General features: G+C 41.0%; 1 long non-coding RNA gene across 1 annotated transcript; it reads right to left on the minus strand.

Annotated features, from left to right (window-relative positions):
* Positions 1-4680: 4680 nt before the first annotated feature.
* Positions 4681-5757, minus strand: LOC137180588 (uncharacterized). Its single transcript, XR_010928008.1, has 2 exons — positions 4971-5757; positions 4681-4875 (listed from the first exon to the last, which is right to left on the minus strand). It is a non-coding gene; the product is annotated as an uncharacterized lncRNA (long non-coding RNA).
* Between the last annotated feature and the right edge of the window lie 1202 nt (positions 5758-6959).

Genomic DNA, 6959 nt, shown 5'->3' on the forward strand with positions numbered 1-6959 from the left:
TTTTATCAATGATGGAAAAACCTGCAGAGCCTTTGTGTACTGTGTGTGTGTATGTGTGTGTGTGTGTGTGTGTGTGTGTGTGTGTGTGGGAGAGAGATTAACTTTTAACAGGAAAATTGTTTTTTTTTGGGTCCCGAGGACAACCAATGAGAAACAGACCTTTCATAAAAAACAATCTGGATGGAGCACACAGGCCTTCTCTTCTGGCTCAACTCACTTTTTTTTTTTTTTTTTCATTTCCTCTATTTTTACCACCCTGCTCTCTTTTCTCGATTCTCTCTATCCGCTCACTTTTGTTCAGCACATTCATTATCTCATCTTGTGTCTGTGCTTACCACCTCTCTGACTCCGTGCCATGGTAGGTACTTTCCATTCACTGTGAGCCACCGAATCAGACGAGGGATGCAGACGACTGTGTGTGTGTGTGTGTGTGTGTGTTTGTGTGTACATGCCAAAAGTTCCCTGTTCACTACTTGTGTTTCACATCATCCCTGTTTTCATACTGTAATGCAATTAAAACCACATTAAAAATGAAATATGTGTGTGTTTTTAATCTATCTGAGACCTTCTGTTTCTTGTCCTGAATAAATAAACCCTCAGACAAGAGACATTTCCTTTTGCTATATGGGATGTTTGACAATTTCCAGTACGTCTGTGGGGGTATTCGTGCACGCATGCTCTCTCTCTCTCTCTCTCTCTCTCTCTCTCTGTGTGTGTGTGTATGTGTGTGTGTGTGTGTGGCTATGAGAAGTCTTGTCATCTTAACCAGGATTGTACAGTCATGTGCTTCTCATTAAAATACTTCCCTCAGTTTTGGATAAAAGGACTGATACTGCACATTCAATATGTTAATTGGGAAGTAGTGCAATGTGTGCGTGTATAGATGTGTGCATGTGTATATGAATGTGTGTGTGTGTGTGTGGTCTTTGTATTGTCTTACTATTCCCGCTGGTTAAAGTCCTAACGAAGAGTCTGTTTCTGCTCGGCTGGAATAATTATCAGTGTCAATAATATTTGGGCTTGATATAGTGTCATTTATTGCTGCTGCTGCTTATGATGATGATGATGATGATGAATATAAAACACTCAGAGGAACATAAGTTGCCAGACTAAAAAGAAAAAAGCGAGTCATAATCATATGATTAATCGAAAACAGGAATAAATCTTCATGGATGACCTAGCAGCTACTTACGCAAAGCTGATTAACTTGGACCATGTGAGTCCATTAAATGATATCACAACTGCACATACCACCCAGCGTGTGTGTGTGTTTCTGTGTGCGACTGCATGTGTGTGTGTGTATGTGTGTGTGTGTGTGTGTGTGTGTGGGTCAGAGGCTTCTCCCAGGAGCGGTTGGAGACAGTGTATGATCCGCGGGGAATTGAAGCGCAGAATCCCTGATCACAAGATTTCAAAGCAGTTAACTTAATGAGTCTGCTGTGTACATTGTGTGTGTTACATGGCGTAATACGTTGAGTATGTGTGTGTGTGTGTGCGTATCTGAGAGGCAAAGTGCAGAGGAGAGAGGCGGATGAAGTGCGAGGCTGACAGATGTTACTTTAACAGGCGTGGTGAGTGTTGATTAATAAAGACAGAATGTTACAGAACAAGAGAGAGACAAAGAAGAAATGTTAACAGTCTCTAAGTTAAACCCCTCCGTTGGTCTACATGCTCCCAACTCAAATAAAGACAATTTCAAGGACTAATCTCTCTACATTTCTATCAAACTACATCACACCGCTGTGTTTATTAAACTTACAATTAGTGTCTCTTTGCTTGAAGCACATTGCTGGTGATTTTTAAAATATTTTTCTTATTGTCAACAAATCTCATGTGCAAAGCCAAACCAACAACGAATTTATCTACTCACAATTATAGTGTGTGTATCCAAAGGCTGATATATCGTATTCCTCTGTGCCTTAGACCCCCGTTTTGGTCCAAAAACTATTAAGAACATGTCAGTGAGCCATATCGTTGCACTGGGTGACATGTTCCTTCACCACAAAAAATTTGGGCTCGTTATTTTATTTAGAAACGGCTCCAAAGACTAATAACAGCGATCACCTTTCAGTCTCTTTCAGTGTCTTGCTTGTTGTGTTACGGATCACACAACCTCTTGACTTTGTACTGAAATTCTTTGAGAAATTTACAAGGTAATGCAAAGTCAAGAGGTTGTGATATGTTGCAGAACAAGCTAGTGAAGTTCTGTCTTCGGCACTGAGGAATGAGGTGTATCAGGTTATGGATACACACACAATATTTGTAATTAGATCAATTCATTGTTGGTTGGCTCTGCACATGAGATTTGTTGACAGTAAGAACGATAGAGAATATTGCCAGCCTTATCCTTTAAAATGAGTTTTTGTTGTGACTATCCACCATGCACTTTGTTATCTCTAAAACCCAAATGAATATTGTTGCAACATTCGGTGGAGGGATCTTCAGACTCTGAAAATGTTACAATGTCGAGGTAATGGTATATTTTTTGGAGAGGTGTGCAGCCTGGTGTATCTAACGTTAACCATGTATGTTTTTGACAACGCAGCGCAACAAACATCAACTTGATGAAACTTTGAATATGAGCCATGCTAACTTTAGCTAGCTCAAGCAGTGTGGCAACATCTTGAGTCAGTGGTGGCACATTCAGTGATGACTTTCTCGCAGTAGAAAATAATGTTGGTTAACATTTATTGTGAATAGTGTTTATTATTAAAAGGAAGAAAAAGAAATCTCACAAACAAATAAATAGTTGATTAATCATTACTAATTCATAAAATACAAAAGGCACATTTTTTTTCTCGGTTAAAGTTTTCATTCAAACCATTTTTGCAGCACAATCCCAGCATTTTTTTCAATATAGCTAGTAATGGGATGCAATAGCCCAGTTCAAAGTAGCCAACAAAAGCCCACATACCATTCATCCCATTTAAAAGGCATCATGTGCTTTTCAATCATAATGTATAGTCTCTGAGTAAATGCCTCTGCATGCAGATCAATACAGCCTCGCCTCGCTAACACCGCCCTGAGAGTTTGTTGAGAGAATGATCTACTTTCAACTTGCACTGCAACTTGACTTTTTGGGTGTTGCAACACTGGCGACGTTGTACCATCAGATAAACCACCTGACAAGACGCTGCTTTATATACTGTGTGAAACACATGTAATTGGTAGGCGCGTCCTGATTGGCCAGCAACACACATGCAAATTTCAGTGGGCGACTGCGTGCTTGTGATTGGAGGACAGTATTACCCATAGAGTCCAGTAGAGTCCAGTAGATTCCAGTAGAGGGCTCTGCCTGTGCTTATAGAACTAGGGTTACAGTATTATAACCTTTGTTTCCATCCCTGGATAATATCACATCTATGAGTCTCTTTACAAATGCACTCATGCAATACAACTGTTATGATTCTGAGCAGCGTGTGTGATCTATTAAAATAAGCTATTGTTAGAGCTAGTGAATCGAGTGGGTTATGAAAATGGCACCGTTGGGTGAGAGATGTAGTAGAGGAGCTGTAAAGCCGACAGGTCTGTTATGAAGACAAGTGTGATTCATTTAGTGGTATCAGTGAGACTTATGATCCTGTTTATGCAGTACATGACTCCAGAATGAGTCAAACGTGAGGGAGAGAATGGTTCTCTTTTCTCTCATCACCTTTTTTCACTTCCTGCCGTCACCTCTCCCACGATCGCACCACAGGCAACACGGAACTCCCACTACACATCGACTCGTTATCACTCACATCAAAGGCAACGACATAATGATAAAACCCTGCGTGTGTGTGTGTGTGTGTGTGTGTGTGTGTTTGAGTCACACAGAGGGTGAGAGACACAAATGGCTACAGAAGACAAATAATGTAGGGAAGAAGGGAGGGAATTAACTGCTGTTTCATTTGGGTCTGAGCCAACAGACATGTAATCAGTCTGGATTAATATCGCCACATACACACTTGTACATAAACATGCAGGCACACACACACACACACAGTTTTATCATGTCACTGCCTTTGATGGGAGTGATAGCGAGTTGATGGTTATAGAGAGCTGAAGTCATGACGTCATTTTTAGGTCAGACTCTGTTTAACTAGCTTCTGTAACCATCTCTCATCTAGTGTTTTTTTTTTTTTTCAATCAGCCTTTCTAAAAAAATTAGCTCTTGGGGTTTATTTTCCATATTCTAAGACAACTCTGCATCCACTAAAGCACTTTCTATGAAAAGTTGAAGTGGTTGTGATTATAACAAAGTTAAGTACTGCCCCCATGGGAAAACCATAAGTGCGGCAGCGCAGTACTTGCGTCATCGTAACACTTTCTAGTTGTAATCTCTGCTGTCTTTTACATCATTCGCGCCTCTGTCCTGCTGTTACATGTCTGAGCTAACTGCGATCCCTTGACTCACTCATGGACATGCCTCCTCTGTTGAGCCGGGACATTCAGCCCACGCGTATCTAGCGTTTATAGGAAAAGGTGTTTGTTAAAGGTGGCTAAAAACATTAATAATGAATAAACAATGATATTAGATCATTTTTCAAAAAGCTGCCATCCTTATATGAAGCAAAGTCTGCAAGCTAGTTCACGCTCACACTAGTTATGTTGTTGCTTGCTGCTATGGCCGCCACTCATATCATTACATGGCAACTAAGCAGGTGAACCCGAGTGTGAACACAGACCGGCTTGAGAGGATCGAAGTAAAACAGTTTTTATTTTCAGGACTGCAAGGTTATAAGTTTAGGCAGGTGAGGTCCAGGGAGTGGTTCAGAGCTGAGCCAGACGGAGATCCAGAAGGTGAAGTGTGGAGCTTGGTGGGTTCAGGTTGGGAGAATGGAGCAGACAAGACGAGGTTGAGGAGGCAGGGGCCTGAGGGCAGAACAGGCATAACTGCAGGGAGGAAACTGGTTCAGACTCAGTAAAAGACAAGGGGAAATGAGCAAAATGCTCAGGTAGACAAGAATGGCTAGAAGTGTAGTACTGACTGAACAGACGCTACAATCTGGCAGAGTGGATGTGACAGAGCTGAGATTATATATGCAGGGTTGATTACAGGACTTGGTGCAGCTGGTGGGGTTCTGCTCTGACTCAGGCACACCTGTCTCCACTCAGACAATCAAAGACACGCACTCAAACACACAGGGAGAAGACGGAGAGAGAGAGTCACTGGGGGAGTGACAACAATTAGGAAGACATAGAAATGGATGTGGATGGAGTGTCAGGGGAGACCGCAGGAGCAGATGTAACACATATAGCATTTGAAAAGCCCCGCCTCCACCCCAGCGTCTATACCTTCCCCTATGGGCCGGAGTTAGTATTGTTGCTCCCCATTCCCTGCTGGGTGAGTTTCCTTATGGGAAGCGACGAGGTCAGAGAATAGACACCAAACACTAATACTGTACATATTCTACATTTAAATAATGATCTATTCTACATGAGTTGGCTGACTGAACTAAACACATAACATACTGTTAAGAAAGATTCGTAGTTATAGTATTGCTCTACGCTAAGTGTAGAGCTGGGAGGTGATTAGCTTAGCTTAGCATGAAGAAGCGTGCAGGAGAGACAACTAGCCTAGCTGTGCCCATATACAAATGAGATATGTGTATGTATAGCAAGTTTTAAAGGTGCATTTTTTTTTTTTTTTACCTTTTCCTGATTCCAGTCTTTATGCTAAGCTAAGCTAAGCTAATCACTTCCTGGCTCCAGCTCCAAACTTTACATGCGGATGTGAAAGTGACAGCCCATCAATTTTCTTTTCTAATTCTCAGGAAGAAAGGTAGTAAGTGTAATTGTAAAAACATGGAACTATTGTTTTATCAGCCATGAAGTGATGACCATTTCTAGTAACTGCAGTGTGAACATAACAGATAAGGTATTTGTTCATCTCTTTAACATGCAGTTTTCCCATTTTATTTCCCTTTAAGTAGCTTTGAGATTGGAAAAATGCTCTTATTCTACACTGTCTGACAGTATCATATACATGTATATTCTGTTTTGTCTTGCTCCAGCTCTTCATTGACAATATATCATGTTTAAGTGATATTCAAAATCTATGGCTAATCTGCTGATTATTGTGTCAATTAATGGTTTATGACATAAATGTCAGATAATAGTGAAAAATGCCCATTTTAAGTTTCCTCGGCCCGAGGTGATGTCTTCAGATGTCTTGTTTTGTGTGACCAACAGTCCAAAACCACAAAATATTCAATTCTCAATTATATAAAACACTGAAAAGCAGTACATCTTTGCATTCGAGAAGCTGGAACTGACAAATTTTTGCTTAAAGAATGACTAAAAGAATTATCAATTGATTATCAAAAATGTTGCAGATTAGTTTTCTGTCTATCGAGTAATAGGTGCAGCTCTAATTCAAACCCAAGACTCTTTTTTTTATGGCTGCAACATTCAATCAAGTGAAAATATCCGCAATTGTGCATCATTTTATGCACATTTCCTCAAAATTCAGTTTAACATATTTGGAGTCTTTGGAAACTCTGGGATCTCAACTGTAAATTTCTGCTAGTTTGAACAATGTCTGGCTCCACCGGCCAGTCAGTGGAGTTTGAGAGGTTAAACACTGTTTTTGTTATTTGCCTCTACCACCAGCTTCTGCCCTCAGTCTTTCCCCTTCAACCCCTGAAATCTAACGGTTGACTTGTTTCCCCTCCCCTGGTGATTAACCCCTGCTTTCCTATGGTTCCTGAAATCTGTACCATCTGCCCTGACCTCCCCTCCCCACACACACACACACACACACACACACACACACACACACACACACACAGTCACATCGACTTTCACATACACTGCCAACCACTTTAACCTTGTCCTTGGCCTCTGTGAAATCTAGCAAACCAACTCCAAGCCATGACAAATGCAGGAGAGCCAGGAGGTCATCATCTGAAACGGGAGAGTGAGTCTGCTGAACTGATATGAACTTAAAACTGGTTAAAACACCATTCGACCTCTGT

Source organism: Thunnus thynnus, chromosome 3 (assembly GCF_963924715.1).
Source record: "Thunnus thynnus chromosome 3, fThuThy2.1, whole genome shotgun sequence".
Classification (NCBI taxonomy): domain Eukaryota; kingdom Metazoa; phylum Chordata; class Actinopteri; order Scombriformes; family Scombridae; genus Thunnus; species Thunnus thynnus.